This window comes from Parus major, chromosome 3 (assembly GCF_001522545.3).
Source record: "Parus major isolate Abel chromosome 3, Parus_major1.1, whole genome shotgun sequence".
Taxonomy (NCBI): Eukaryota; Metazoa; Chordata; class Aves; order Passeriformes; family Paridae; genus Parus; species Parus major.
This window is the reverse complement of record NC_031770.1, coordinates 95268372-95284946: the sequence shown is the minus strand read 5'-3', so window position 1 is coordinate 95284946 and position 16575 is coordinate 95268372.

The window sequence follows — 16575 nt, the reverse complement described above, 5'->3', positions numbered from 1 at the left end:
CATCATTTTCTAAAGCAGATATGGCGGGACAGAGGCAGCGAGTTGTGGTGAAGGGAAGCAAGGCCACCCTGGTATCTCAGAGGAAGTCATTAGGAGGAACTTGGTGTGGGGGAAAAAACGCTCTCTTAGCATGAACATTACTGAGAAACTGGCTGGTCCCCACACTGGCTGGCTCTGCTGAGTGGAGGCGAGACAGACTCAGAGCTCTGATTGTATTGACCCGAGTAATAAAAAATTTAAAAAGAATAAGAAAAAGATATTTTTTTTGTAGGAGCAGAAATGAGTTAGGAAACTGATTGCGGCACAGACTGGTTACTTATTGATCACTGTTCAGGGCAGCTGGAAGTAGAATAAAGGGCACAAGGATGAGAAAGCCAGCAGCCACTCCACAGACAAATGGATAACCTCTGGCTAGCATATAAGAAAACTGGGATTCAGATGCATAGCCCCTTGATCATGCTATATGGCAGAAATTTGAAAGAGAAGCAGAGATGGGAAACTTATCTCTTTGTGAAGCTTGTAATTATACAAATTCTTTCATTGCAAATTTCCCATTGCTGTCCTGAGTGGTGTGCCAGCCGTTGTACACTGCGATTTTTTGCATATATTGATATAAACAACCATGTTGGTAAGTAGATGGTTGAGATCAGTATATTTGTGTTGCCATTAACCAATATGCATTACACCATACAGAGAATTATTTATTCATACATTGAATAGTTCCCAATGGACGTTTTCCAATCTACATGGAAAATAGGCTCTGTGAGATCAAAATATAAATGTTATAATTGAAATGGGAAGGTTTGGAGAGGGAAGAAAGTGTAATTTTCTCATATATTTGTTCATTAAAAAGTGTATTTTCTTAAGAAATGAAACAACTGGCTGCCATGCTGCCCTCAGTCTCAGTGCTATTAAGAGACTGACAGGTATTGCAGCAGACTAACTTTAGTACAGTATTGAAGAAGACTGCTTGTAGATTGCTGCAGAGGATGTTCTAGATGCTATTGTGTTTTGGATTACTCTGCTGCAGGATGATGAGTAGAATATGTACTCAACTCCATTATATCTCACCAATGTGTGCTACAACCTGCAAGCACTTCTGATCTTCTTTAGAAATTTACATTGAAAATGGCCCTAATTTTCTGACCTACTCTCTGTAGAAGTGTTCTCAAACAAAGAGGCTACTCCTGGAAGGTGGGACAGTGCTTTTCATCATGTTAATGTCCTTACACAAGGGGCTTAGCTGTGAAAACTCCCCTTAGGAAAGAGCCAAGACATAAGCCTGTGTTCATCCCTTCGGATGGGCCATAACTGATAAAGTATGATGACACATAAGAGGAACTGTCATGTCTTAGAAGGTGTCAAAGATTCCCAGAGTGTCCCATGATCCACAGTATTACATCATCCAGTGTAAACTGCACCCAAGGAGAGGCATCTGGGCAATCCCAGTGAGCCTGAGCATGATATTAACCCACCAGACTTTGTGTTTCAAGGGTTTCCCCCACCCCAACAGAATAGGACTGCCCCCATCAGTTCAACCAACATCAAAATTGCAACAATCAAGTCTTACTTGTGGATCCAGGGGTGGAGAGTATATACATTTCTACTCTTACATTTTCTTTCTTTTTCGTTATACATTTTCTTAAGCATTATTTATATGCTTTTATATTGTTGCATTTCTAACCAAAATGGCTACATTTTAAAATTTGCCAAGTACCATATTGTACCTCAGTATTCTGAAGTTTGCAAGTAAAAGTTTGTTACTGAACATCTTGAGAATTTTCTTGTTTCTCCTGCACAGTGTCTGGAGTAAATTAAACAACTTTCCCCTAAGCCTGTTGAGCAGACCAGGGCGTAACACATTACTTGGTTAAATTGCTGCTTCCTGCCTTTTCATTCCCTAATAACAGCAGCCCAGTGAATGACAAATCATACAACCAATGCATAAGTGACAATTCTTAAAATGTAATTAAACTTCACGTGGGAATTAAAATACAGTGAAAAGATTGTTATCTTTTCATATACATTAAAACAAATTTCAGCTTTGCAAGTACTCCGGGAGGCTTTAGAAACACTATAATAAAAGAGTTGACCACCTCTTAATGATTTTAGACTGGTACTGGCATACAACATTCCAAAATAGGAGTAATCAATCTTCTAATGATTTAAGCAAAAATTATTTTCAGTTTTCTGCAACTACATATGTATATAAGAAAAATCTTGATGTATTAAAAATTGATGATGAATAATAAACTGTCTTTATCTTTAGTGCAGTCTATTTAGTAGTATCTCTTCATATTTTCTATGATGTATTAGTTTCAATGCAGACTCTACTTGTGCTTTCAATCTCTCTAGTTTCCATGCACTTCATCTAATTTTTATACAGGAGTTTAAACTGAGATATATTCATATTTCTTACATATGTCCAACAGCTTTCTATTCTCAGATTCACAATCTGCAGAAGGGATCGCTGCATCTTTAATAAAAGAACCTGTTCCAAAACCATTTAATATAGTCCTTTAATATACCCCAGATTTTTCTAAGGTATATAAGATGATTTTGAGGATATTTTGAAAGTCCTCCTCATCCTTTTATGGAATGACAATCAAAAGTATCGTTAGAGACAGTTCTGGAGTTGTGGTATAACTTCCCTGTTCCATCCTCAGAGATACTCAAAAGCCATCTGAGCATGGTCAAGGGCAAACAGCTCTAGGTGACTCTTCATGAATAGAGGGTTAGACCACATGACCTCCAGAGGTCCCTTCCAACCTTAACCATTTTATGATCCTCTGTTTATTTTGACAAAAGAAATTAAGATTTGTTTGGATATACATTTAATGAGAATACTCTTGTTTTTATTCATCAAATATTGTTACTTGTGATTTTCATTGCTACAGAATGCAATCAGTGAGAAAAACTTGGATTTTCTTCTAACATGTAACCAGACTCATCTTTGTACTTTTTAAAGTTTTCAGCTGTAAGTACATATTGAAGGTGCACATTTTATTAAAGCTGACTTTCTCACAGATTTCTATAATTACAGTATATTGGTTTTTGACCTCTTTTTTTATAACTTGACTTTCTGGATTTCTCATATGTCACTACATCCTTTGGAAAAGATTTCTATTTCTGAACCACAGGGCAGCTATTGCCCTTCTCATTGCTTCCCTCTTTGTTTCAGTCATCTCCAGTCTTTAGTATTCAAATGTTTGTTACCCTTTCTTATCATCTTTTGAGTCATGTTTGAATTTCTTGAAGGAAGGCAGAATTCTGTCAGAGACTTCTCATGATGCTGGCATTTTTCCCCCTCTACAAATACTACTTGGTTGTTCTAACACTGTGAGTGTTAACTGTGAGTGTTAGTGTGTGTACTAACAATAAAGCAAAGTTGTGCTACATTCTGCAAACCTACAGTGATACTTTAAGGCACCCAATTCAAAGTTTTTACTCAATGATATCTTCATAGATCTTCAGGGAAAAACTAAATAGGAAAAGTCTGAAGTATCTACAGGCTATAAATATCTCTATCTACATCATCTGTCTCTCTGTCTGTCTATCTATAGATATATGTCTATAAATAATTATGGGTATCTGTATCTATATCTATAGGTATCTGTAGTATCTTTAGAGGCTTTCATACCATCATTGCTGCTTTTTGATTAACACAATAATGTAACTTTTCTCTAAAAAGTCTTTTTTCTGTCTTTCTGTTTCTGCTGCATCTCTTCTGTATATTTCTTTTTATTCTTGGATTTCTTAGCTTCTAAGAAATGCTCATTTTTGAGTATTCTAGACTCCAACAATCCTGTCTGACTCAGTACAGCACCTTCCCTACACACACACATACACTTAAAATGATTTTATCTGCTAGGAACATCCCAAATTGCTATATTTAGAAAATCAAACTTATTTCTACTACTTTCTATTAATTTGTGTACATCATTCTCTGGTTAAAACCTGTTGCTTGTTTCCACATACACATTCTGTTGGACTACAGTTACTCGAGTAGTCATGAAAATTAAAAGTTAAGTGGTTGGGTTTTTGTTTTTTCTTTTGCCTTCAGGGAATAGGATTTATTACATAGGTCAGAGAACAGTTTACAAAAGCTTTTATACAAAATTTCATATATGAAAGAGTAAATTAAGGAAATAATTTCGCCCCTCAATCTTTTCTTTTAAATCTAGATTTATCTGCATATAAATATATAAGACATTTTCTGTAATTGCCCTGCTAGTAGAGCAGATGACTTGTCAGATAATAGACAATAATGTACTTAATAATACTTAAATAATTCTTTCATATGTATTATTAGAAAGCATTTTACAAATACTTTTGTATTTTACAAATACACTTGTAAAATAATGCCATCAATGACCATTTTACAAATAGAGAAAGGAGAGATATATTAATTGATTTGTTATGAACTAAGCAAAGAATAAAAACAGATTAAAACATAGAGGACTGTAGGATAAAATTCTTCTGTTGTCTACATCAACAAGAAGTTTGCTTTTCATTTTATGAAGCAAGAAGTTTATCCCGACTGTCCTACCTTCTCATCTATTGCATAGCCTAGCACTGGTTGCCTTTACCTACACTTGAGATGACTGACCTGACACAGAGAGTTAAAACCCTAAAAGAATACTTTGTTTTGAATTTTTATCGTAGTATGGCCTGCTTTGCTCGTTCATGTCTCTCACTTCAGCTGTCTGCAATTAGAAATTTAAGCTCAAGCTAGTTTTTGGAGCTTCTTTTGCTGTCAGTGAGGAAAAGATGCAACTCTAGAATGTGCTTCTTTCCAACTATTTGAAGATAAGGAGGAATTATCAGCTTAAGCTGGCCCTGCTGTCAGAAGAAAGAGTCTTGGAGTCTTCCCTCTTCTTCATGTGTTCATTGTGAAGTGTGAGATTCACCATGTGGTGAGTGGATCTGAGCTAAAACTAATCTTGTGTGAAAATGGCTGGTTTTCAGGCAGATCAGCTCCCTCTACAATTTACCATATATTCATATCAATGTTGGTATCAGCACAAGAAAAATCTGTGCAGGACTGGGAATAGGGCATGTGAGTAAAAGCATTGCAGGCCTGCTTTCTTTCCCTGCTAGCACAAGGTTAACAGATCTAGTGAATGCCAGTCTTAGCCACCTACGCTGGTTTTGACTGGGGCAGGGTTAATTTTCTTCATAGCAGTTGGTATGGGGCTGTGTTTTGGGTTTGTGACCAAAACAGTGCTGCTAATTCAGGGGTGATTTTGTTACTGATGAGCAGCTCTTACACAGACTCTAGAGCTTTTCTGCTTCTCACGCCACCAGAGACGAGGCTGGGGGTGCACAAGGAGTTGGGAGGGGACACAGTTGGACAGATGCCCCCAACTAACCAAAGGAATTTCCCACTCCATATGGTGTCATGTTCAGCATGTAGAGCTGGTGGAAGGAGAAGAGAGGGGAGAACATTCAGAGTGATGTAGTTTGTCTTCCCAAGTCACTGTTACTTGTGGTGGGGCCCCGTTTTCCAGGCTGAACAACTGAATGGGAAGTTGTGAATTAATTTCTTGCTTTTCATTGCTTGGATGGATGCTCTTCTCTACCTACTGAACTCTCTTTATCTCAACTCATGCTTTTTCTTACTTTTACCCTTCTGGTCTCTCACCCATCCTCCTGGGCGGGGAGTGAGCGGCTCAATGGGGCTGAGCTGACAGCTGGGGTTAAACCATGACACCACCTACCATATTAATGATTAATCTCACCAAGATTAATCTCACCTAGAGTTTATGTCCAATCACTGTTACCTGGCATTAAGTTTATCAGCTGAAATTTAGTGCGATATTAGTACAACAGGCTTTTTCAAACTCCACTTCCATAAAGAAATCTAATATGGTTAAATAACAATTAGAGAAATACTGTTATTTGGAGTGGAGCTGCTGAATTCTGTTTATTTGTAACATCTTACATGCAAAGATGTTAATTTCCAGATATCCTAATTGTGAAAATGTTAAGAATTATAAAATTGAAGAAGACTGAACAGGTTCACCCCACGTTCTGATTTCATACTTGATCTAGTTACAATTCTCTTAGATACTTGTTTATTTTACTGAGAAGGCAAGCCCAAAAGGATTAAACCTTGCCTGCAGCTTTCTTTTTGTGCAAAAGTCAATTATGGCTGGCTAAATATCCCTGAGGTAAACATGTGTGAGGTTGATAATGTGGTTAGAATAGCAACAGCAGTTGTAAAGGAGACTGGTGTTCATGGAGTTAACACATTCCATATTGCTATCATGCAAAAAATTACAGACACTTCCAGTCAGGGAGCATCAATCAATTTTTGTTAACTTTCTGGATTTTTTCTTCCTGATGGAGCTAATATTACATCTAAATATTATGTGTGCTGCATCTGTAAATTTCATTCCCTTTACTTAAGGAAACCTTCTGTATGAAAAATGTGAGTTAAAAACTATTTATTTACCTGGTGTCACTGGATTGATTGTGGAATGGGTCAAATCCTGCCATCCTTAATGAGGAAAATATTGACTAATGGCTTAAGTAAATATTATCTGAATTCAATGAATGTTTGTCTCTTGTATTAAATATTCAGAGGAGCAGAAAATGGTTCAGAGCTTTTCCTCCCAACCACCTAACCACCATTGCACCTAACCAGCCACTATTTCCTTCTGTATTTTGGCAAAATGTAGCAGTTTCAACAGACAGTGCTACACACATCATACATCACCACAGTATGCAACCTGGTAGTAAAATGATCCACCTGGGAACTGAAAGTCCTTCACAATGAGAGACAGGAACTGAAAGTATGTTCTCACAGGTGAGCAGAGTGCTTTAACCACTGACAGTGGATTAAGGGAGGCAGAAGCTGCCGTACAACTGTCTTCCAAGGGAATTTTGAGAAAAGGCTGATTTTACTCCAGGAGGAAGTAAAGGAACCATGACACGCAGTCAGAGAGAGAAAGAATAACATTCCTCACTGGGGCTTACCAAAACTGTGCAGCATCAGCTACCTTAAAGTGACTCCAACAACTCCAATTGGCCCAACAAAGCCCAGCATGGCATCCCAGGCTTTTTCCATGCATTGTTTAGGAGCCTAATGCCAAACTTTGGCCTATGACTTTCCAGGAGTGATAGGGCACCAAACTCCTTTGCCCCTCTAGTCTTCTCAATATATTTTGTTTCCTGATCTATAAAATGGAAATATTTTTATCTCTTGGCATGTTGTGAATAGAAGAGTCACAGAATAGATGCAAGACCATCATCTACTGATGCGAGCCATGGTTAAAATAACCAAACATTAACAGACAGCAAAGAGGTGCAGAAGAAACTTGAATTTTAAATATTTCTGACTGTATTAGACCCCTTTTGTTGAAAGGGTTAGCCTGTCAAGGAACCAGTAAGACTAATGGTTAGATAATTTTGCAACAGATATTACTTTTATTCCTTGTCAATCTATGAAATGTCATGCTTCAGGAGATAACCTGACTTAACCTAACCTACCACATGTGGTAGGCAATTAATTCCCTCCATCCTCTAAAAGTATTTTGCATTTACTTACAAGACAATTTGCTTCCCTCTCCTCTCTGGCCTTCCAGAAATTTAATGCCAAACTAAAAGCAAATGGCTGACTGATATGAAGAGGAATTTGACCACACATGTTCATCTCAAGATACAGAAAATAGTATATTACCTCTTAAGCATGATCTTACTGACAGGCTGAGTTACCCATTCAAAGGTCAAATGCAAAAAAACCCCAAAAATTTAAAGGCATAAATTTTCCAAATTATTCAGGTGCATAATTCCTGCAATATTATCTCAATGAGAAGTAGGAACTGGAGTGCTTTTGCAAATGTAGCCTATAGAGTTTCACTTTCCACTAACTTACACTGGTGTACCTCTATTGTATATTAGTATATACTCATTAGTATATTTTACTTGTTTAATAGACTACAAAAGCCAAATTTGGCTGGCATTATTCATGTTATGATGGAATTTATTTATACCTTTTGATTAAAAGGTGTTTTTTTTACCAAAAGATGATGAGCATGTGATAATGAATATCAAAGTACTCTCAGCTAACTTTGAGATATAAGAGCATAAAAATTTTCTGTGAAGGCTGGAATCCCCATCAGTGGAAGAGAGTTGATTCTCTTGGACTCTGAAATAAATGATAAAACCTTTTGCATTCTGAAATATTTCATCTGGAGAATTTTAAGGGTGCAAAATCAAAACCATAAATCATGGAAAATACTAGAAGTCTTTGCAATCTTAATACAACCCTTGCACTGTATGTAATGCAAAAGCGCCTTCAATTACAAGACATCATGTAATTTGTGTCACAGCCATTGCCTAGTTTACCACCCTGAATGGTTGGTACCCACAAAATAAGTAGTGATTTGATATTTATTTTAGTTTATTTCGTTTGAGGTGTGACCCTCCCTTTTGTTCCTAATATTCAAACCTAATCCTGCACGTAGAAATACTGCCCATATCAGGGTAGAAATACTTTCTATGGTATACACTTGCCTAGTGTCCTAGTGGTTCTTATCTGCTCATTAGCATAAATTCAGTGTGCTCCTGTGTTAAAGGGTGTCACTTTCCTGTTCAGCAGATGGGAGAACTAAGGTAAAGGACTGCTGTTGATTCCCAAGTTTGTGTAAAACAAGAAAGGAGGGTGTTTTTTTCATAATTTGCATTCATAGTATCATTTCATATTTTTTTTTTTTTCATAATTTGTGTGTGCTAGTAACAGAGATTCCCTGGGCTGTTGGGAGTAACACGAAGTACTTATTCCATGGGCCATGTGGAGGCCATAAAAGGAAGAGCATGGAATGATCTAGGAAACATCTGATTTAAGGGACCTCTGTAATTGTACGTTGACAGTGTAACACAAAAAACTCCATAGCAGAAGTAAGGCTGCAACTTAGCTCTTCAAGGTAATGCATGTAAAACTATTTTTTTTTCTTTGAATCCCCTTTTCCCCCTCATTACACAGATTTTGTGTTCAGCTGTGAATGATGTGAGTAGGAATCTGATTCACCCGAGAGTCCCCTGAACTGATAGAGGAGGTGCCATTGGTGGGAAGAAAAGTGCTAAATTTTTCATAATATGAAATTCTTTATACTTCTTCGTAATGTAACACTGTAAGATCATGTGGGGGTTCTTCAAATGTCTGTAAAAAAAGCACAGTTTGTGTAGAATTGTTTTATCCAAAACAGGCAATATGAGCAGTGTCACAGTCAGGAAACAGCGTGCAGATGGCATTAACAGACTCTTGCCACATGTCTGGGGCTGACAGGTGATGATTTGCAGTGGGCTTCACAGATAGTTGTTAATAGTAGAACAAAGCTTGTAACTTCTAACTTGGTTATTTTAGGCTGCCCTGGTCTTTCTTTAACCACTCTGTCCTCGGTATTGAAAAGAAAACCTAGATGTCGTCCCATACAAGTTCTGCCTACAACATCATGTATCAGGCTTGATCATATCTTCATTTCATGTGCTCATATTTTCAAGATATGGAATACAGGAGACTAAAAACATCATACCTGTCTTGCTGAATTTAATTTTTTCAATATAAATCCCTAAATAAAAAAGTCCACAAGCTGAAATGAATTCCAATATCTTGTCTTTCCCTTTGTTTACACTAATTATGTAGGTTATAAAATTTGAATTTTTTTTTTTTATAACCCCTTTCTTGTCAATGAAAACACACTGCATTTTACATTTTGGCAAGTGTTCATTTAGGGTGTTCAAAGAGATCAGTGTCTAGTTCAACTCATTTTAAGAAGTTTATGCTAAGCTATACTCATAACGTGTTCCAGCTCTCTCATATTATTTGATATGGATATAAAAACATATTCCATCTTCTGCTTTTATATACTAGGATAACAGACAGCAGCTGATAAATATGCAGATACTAAATACAATTCCTTTAATTGAATTGAAGCATTTCTGTCAGAAGCATAAAGGAAAGCCTTGTGATTTTCATGCACGTAAATGTAATAATGCTGTATGGGTTTTTTTACCTCTCTCAAATGTCTGTGGTTCTATCATACCATAAGGGATAAACTGCTGTTTTAGCAACCTAAGGTGTTGCTTCTAGTAGTGGTGGTTGCCCTTGGTGAAGAATATATTTGTAAAGGATTTGAATGACCTTGTACTTCTGAGCCAGACCGGTGCTATTAATATGCTTTTGCTGAGAAACTCCTAAAGAGACAATTATACTGTCTGTCTCTGCAAATACAAGAGCACTATAGGAATACCCAAAAAATTGTCACTGCACAAAAATAATGCAAGTTGTACTTGAAATATTATTGCATTAGAACTGTAGATATTTTTACACTTTTTTTGCTATCATAAGGTTTCAAAGGTGTGTAGGTCTTCTGTGCTGTCTTTCTTTCAGAATAGCAGCACACATGTGAATGCTGAGCTACCCTCATGGCAGATGTTCCAGGTCCCCTTGAAGGGGATATATCACATGCTATGTGACCACTTTCCATTTGAGCTCAACGCTCAAAACCCCAAGCTCCAAACTCAACCCCCTTTTTTGAACATGCACAAAAAATAGAAGAATAATGTATACTTCAAACTCCATATCCACACACGTGGAATTTGTTAGGCTCTGTGTTTTGGCAGCGAGGGAAAAAAAAAAGAGAAAGGAGAGAAGAAATAAGAAGGACACCAGGAAAAAGAAGACAGCTGCTAACAAAGGAAAAACAACAGAGCATGAAGAGCAAGGCAAAGGTAATGGAGGAATTTTGTAGAGCTTTACTGAAGGATGGATTTGTTTCTATCTCTTCTTCACATTGGTTGTTCTCTGTACTTCCATCCTCCCTGACTTGTGATGTGATTTCTTTTTGTGTTGTCAATATGATTCGGCAATTAGAGAGGGTTCTCTCTATGATAATTTACTTGTTTAGCCCAAGAGGTATTTCTGTATCTTTTTCTGGTTGACTTGGAAAACCAATTAGTTCTTGTTAGTTTTACTGAACTCTGTGCTTGTTGATCTGTGGTTACATACTCTCAGATCCTTTTGTCTGGCAGAAAACATGGACAAACTTTATTTCTGATCTACCTGTAGTTTGTGGGTTCAACTCTTAACATTTATACTCCATTAATATTGTCATTTCTGGACTGAATGAATATGAAATTTAATGAAATGACTATGAAGTGAATATGAAATCTCCAGAAGAAATCACTGTAACACTTGAACATGTTACTGTTAATGGTATTTGGGTCAAACATTGATTTTTTTTCCAGTATTCCAGTATCAATCAGTGTCCTTCAATTTAATTCAAAATATAAGGAACCAAGAGTTCATGAAAATAAGTCATACCAAGATGGACTCATTTTCTCAGGGCTGCTATCTCAGTCTGCTGATACAGTGGGCAACAGAAATAATTCTGTACTTTAAGGAAAAGTTAGGCTGCTGGGTTGAGATAGCCTGTATTGATACTTATTCTGATAAAACCAAGAAGCAATCTGTTATGTGAAGTCTCTCCAGAGGAGCATGAGCAAGGTGGCTGTCAATGAATGGTGCTAAAGCTCAAAGGATTGGGTTGGGGTGTTTTGGGGAGGGAACTGATTTATTAGAATATTTTATGGTGCATGGTTGCAAACAAGGGTGTATGTCAGAGATTCTCAATCTAGAATATCTCTAGCAGCGAGCCTCAGAAAATAGACTGGCCAGGGAAAAATGCATTTGCAGGTAGGGAATGAAAGCAAGCCAAAGTTGCTTGAACATGCATTCCTAACAGACATTTAATACTTCAGTAGAACTGCAGGATTCACAGATGTGGTGGACTCCTCTTGACACGGAGCAGAATTCCAGATGATTTGTGTATATTTACTTTTGGGATGTCAGGAAAGTACAAGGAGACAGTTAGATATGTGTGAATATATTTGATTGATTAGCTTACGAAGGAGAAATTGGGAAATATGCCCCCAAATTTTGGATACACACGTTTGAAAGTTTTGCACTACTATCTAAAATGCAATGGTCTGCAAAGGAATCCCTGTGTTGGTTCACATAAATCCTGTGAACTTGTGTATTTGTAGTTTCTGTAAGTGAAATAGATTTTCTGAGGTCCGAGGTGCTATATCCCCAGTGCAGGGATTCTAATAATCCTGGCAGCAGATTGATTTTCAATAAGTAGAGTTCAGATTATGAAATCCCTTCTCCTGCTAACAAACACCTGCTCCTGCAGAAAGATTCACTAAGACAAGTGGAATTACTGGAGTCTTGACTAATTTCAGTGGAACTTTCAGAGTCTTGGTCTACTAGTAGATAAGTAGTTAGACTTAATTGTGTTTGAAAAGGAATGGGGCCATACCAAAGTACAGGAGGGGAGAAATACCAGTGGTTCCTATGGATATGCCTTCATAGTAGGCGAAATCCACATTCTTATCTGGGGTTTACCCAGAATCCCACCCTGTTTTTCACATCCCCTTAAATCCTTGCTTGTCTGTCCACTGAAAATTGACACATTTGTTCAGACGCAGCTACAAGATAAAGTCTGTGCTGTGCTTTAAGAACAGTTCTAGCCTATCTACTTAGCAGTGAACATGTGAATGAAACTCATTTTGTTTCCCCAATTCTATTTTATATCTGAGAATTTCTCACCTTTTTCCTTCCTCCCGCACCAGAAACTGCATGCATATGTGTTTGTGTATGGTTACCATTTAAATCCTCGTTTCACATGCTCTGCCTCATATCTGACCAGCAGAATTTGTCTCAGCCCAGAAATTTAAAAAGAAAAAAATCTGTTTGAGGTTGGTGATTGCTGACCAGAACATTGTTAAGTCAGTCATGGCAATATTCATAGTTAGAGGATGTGAATTAATGTTTCCACCTCTTAAGGAAAGACAAAACTGGTCTGAGCACAAGGCACACATAAACACATCTTGAAGTGTCTTATCTATGTCATCTAATTTAGAAAGCTTAGTTGAGTTCTCAAGTAGAAAATCCAGAAGGAGATAAGCAGCAAATTAGGCAGAGGAGGGAATTAAAAAAAAAAAAGAGTGACAGGGAGGACAGGGGAAAGAATAAACTTTTTGATTAAATAAGTTGATGCAATTTACTCCCACATAGTATTTCATTGCAAAATGTTTTGAGTTGTCCTCTGGACTATCTTATACAGGAGGCCATGATTCCTAATTTAAAAAGTAGGGACCTGGGCAAAATTTGTCACTGTGCATTCTGTTATGGGCTACAAGACACCTCAGGAGAGGCTAGCACGCTCTTTATGAACAATCCCTAATCTATTGAACCATGACCCTGACATGGCTTTTGCAGTACAAATTAATCTGCCACTTCATGGAGAAGATTTCTTTCCTCCCCACTGATTTTCTACTGGTCACTGCTCTTGTAGTCTTGCTGTCTTGTAATAATGAAAACTAGAACTAAGTGTCCTTTCAGTGCATGCACTCAGGTCTACACTTATTGTCTTACTCACTGTCACTTCAACTTCAGTGTCCTGCTCTCTTCTCCCAGTATTCTTGTTTTATCTCTGTGTGCTCTCAAATGAAAGCTGAATGTTACGCTAATCCAGCTATTTAGTGAGAGCACAAAAATGTATGCGGATGCTAAAGGGGCTTCAGTTTACCTCAGGACAAAAGAAACAGTGATTGATGTAAATTTTGAAAACTGCAGCAATGGACAAGTCTGGCAACTGATCACCCACCAAGAGTTTGCATTCTTTCCTTGGCCCTCATCCACAAACTGAGGCTGCTCTCTCTTTCACATGAAGGTCTGGGGTCAGCATTGAATTAGTGAATCCCATAGCAAAAGAAGGAAGGAAAAAGAAACAGACCTAACATGACCTGATGATCTGGAAGTTATGCTGAGCAGGATACTGAGGACCTACTGGAGATGAATCTATGACAGAAAGAAGCAGCAGAGTTGAAGTCAGAAGCCAGACTGCCACTGTCTTTGTGGCTGTGACTGTAACTGAAACAACAGCAGCACAAGTGGGAATATTTCCCAGGTAGTAATGAATATAGTAAGTGCTAGAAAAACTGCTGTGCTCTTATATGCTGGGTAAGCTCAGGTGGAATTTCAGGGAGATACAAGGGGTTTTTTCTTTGAGTCCCATCCAACCTCTGCCATGTACAATCCAAGACAGATTTACACACGTAAAAAATTTAAGATTGGAAGTACAAGTTTACTCCAGCTACATCTGAAACTGTTGTGAAGCTTGTGATCCATTTTCTTTGTATTTTTATGCCCATAAATCCATTATCTTAACAGACTCCTATGCTGTTAGGCTCACAACACTGTCACAGACAATTAAAAATCATGGAAACTGTGATAAATGAAAATGTGTCTTGATGTTTTTCATACTTAAGATCCTTATGTTTTCTGGCTGTGTGGCTGAAAGTCCTGTTGCTTGCAATTTCTCTTCCTTAGTCCAGCACCCTATTCATGTGAAAATTTTCTTTTTTTTTTTTCAATTTGTACTTGATAATATTTTGTTTATTTTATTTAGAAGGAACTGAAAGCAAATAATATTTTTTGTGGTTGAAAGAAGGTTCCAATAACTCCAGAAGGTACTAGTCTTGGCTATTTGGTGGCCAGCTGCCAAGCAAGCAAGCAGGCCATGAAATACCTCTTTTTCATGTAGATAACTGTTTTCTTAATGAGAGTTTGTAAAAATCACCTTGACTACTGAACTGATTTGATTTCCCTGCTGCACGAACCTTTTCTCCTTCTTCAACTCAGGCCCCATCTTTTCTTCCTTCTAGTTTTATTTCATCGGCTTTCTCAGCTGTGGGCCAGTGACAGTCCTTCAGTGTACCTTTTCCACATGTCAAATGGTCTTACACAATTTAACTTATAGGTCCTTATTTGCAGAATACTTAAAGCAATTCATAAGTAAAGTCAGATAAGTTTGCAGCACTATTTCTGCACAGCTTTACCTTAACTGGTTAGTCAAATCACACCCCTGCAATTCAAGGAGAGGTGGAGGATTCTTTATTTCTATTCATTTGACTTGGCCCACCACTGAAAGACACAGAAGGTTCCTTAAAGTCCTACCAGGAGCACACATTTTGGCACAGGCACCATGTAATTTAATCCATAAGGAATCTAAGCTCCAAAAGAGTCACTGAGCCTCCAAGAAGTAGAATGTGAAGGATAAATGAGTTGAAAAAATAGTAGGGAGGTAAGGAGGCTGGTTGCCACTTATTCCTAAACAGTGCTCCACACCAAAGGGTCTGAATTGCCTCCTGAAGGCTTGACTGACTATTCAGTGAGAGCAACCCCTGTATCAGCACATGGCTTAGGATGCTTGAGGTTCATGTGAATTCCTGCTCACTTGCCCACTGCTCCTTGTGCCCCTTTAATAAGGAGAAAATTGATTCCCTGTTTCTGAACAAAGGTCTGTAGCTGGGAGAGAGCATGGTGTCCCTGGCTGAATAACAGCTGGGGAAAAAATGAATAGACCATATGCTGGGGGAGCAGCCGCCAGAACACTGGGACAAAGCTGTGGACCACTGCCAAGCCTTGCAGCTAAAGCCATGGCAGCCAAGATGAAGAGTGAAGGGACACTGTTCAGAAACACACTGTCAGGGACCCTGCACTGGGTTACTTTTAGGAACTGCAATGTGTAAATCCTGAATGAGACAAAAAACCTGCTTGTTTTCAGGAAGGTCCTTGAAGAGGAAAGTAATTTACTCAGGTAGCCCTGAATATCTTTGTTAAAGCTTGCCTAGTTCCCTTATGCTTTTCTTTTCTTTTTACCTGCCTGCTGATTCTCAGGAAAGCCTAGACCACTGCAGAATTTTCACTGAGGGAATCAATGCCTCCTGAATTCTCTGTTTCACCTTTTCCACCTTTGCTTCCCTTTCTCTAGAAGCAAGTTCAACTGTTTCTCTGTCATTTGGGCTCACTGACAGGACGAGATCTGCTCAGGGGTACATCATGAACAGCTGTAACAATTCTGCAGCCTCTGAAAGAGGAGCTTAGTTCGTGAAGACTTCCATGCAAAACAAATCAATCGGCAATATTTTCACTCTGAAACTTTTTCCCTCCTACCAGTAAACTGATTATATGTGCCAGTCTCTTCCAGGCTCAGAGAGGATGCCCTTGGTGGTGATGTATAATAATTTTATTAGAAGTGGACTGGAAAGCTATAAATGATGAACTTGCTGAGGCTCTGTGAGAGAAGTAAGGTAGCAACCCTCAGGGAAATAAAAGAAACTCAGACTTGGACCTGAACTGCAAGCCCACAAGCTGTGGGTCACAGCCAGTTTTTCATGAGAGATATCAGTGTGAGCTGGGATATCTGGGAGCTGCTGGCCCCTTCTATAATTTGTGTTAAGTTTATATTGGGTACTACACACCTGATCAGTCTTAGTCTGTGCTGGTAAGTGGGGAAACAAAATAGAATCTTGGCTAAATTTTGGTTTAAAAAAAAAAAAGAAAAAAAAAGGAAGTTTTAAAGTAAGGCAATTCACACTTCAACTTTCAATCAAGAATCACACTCATTATAGTTCTAATTAAATTTATTTAATCACACTCTTCTGAAACTTTTTACTTTAAAACAGAGTACCTGCTTAGATACACTTAAGCAAAAAGAGGGA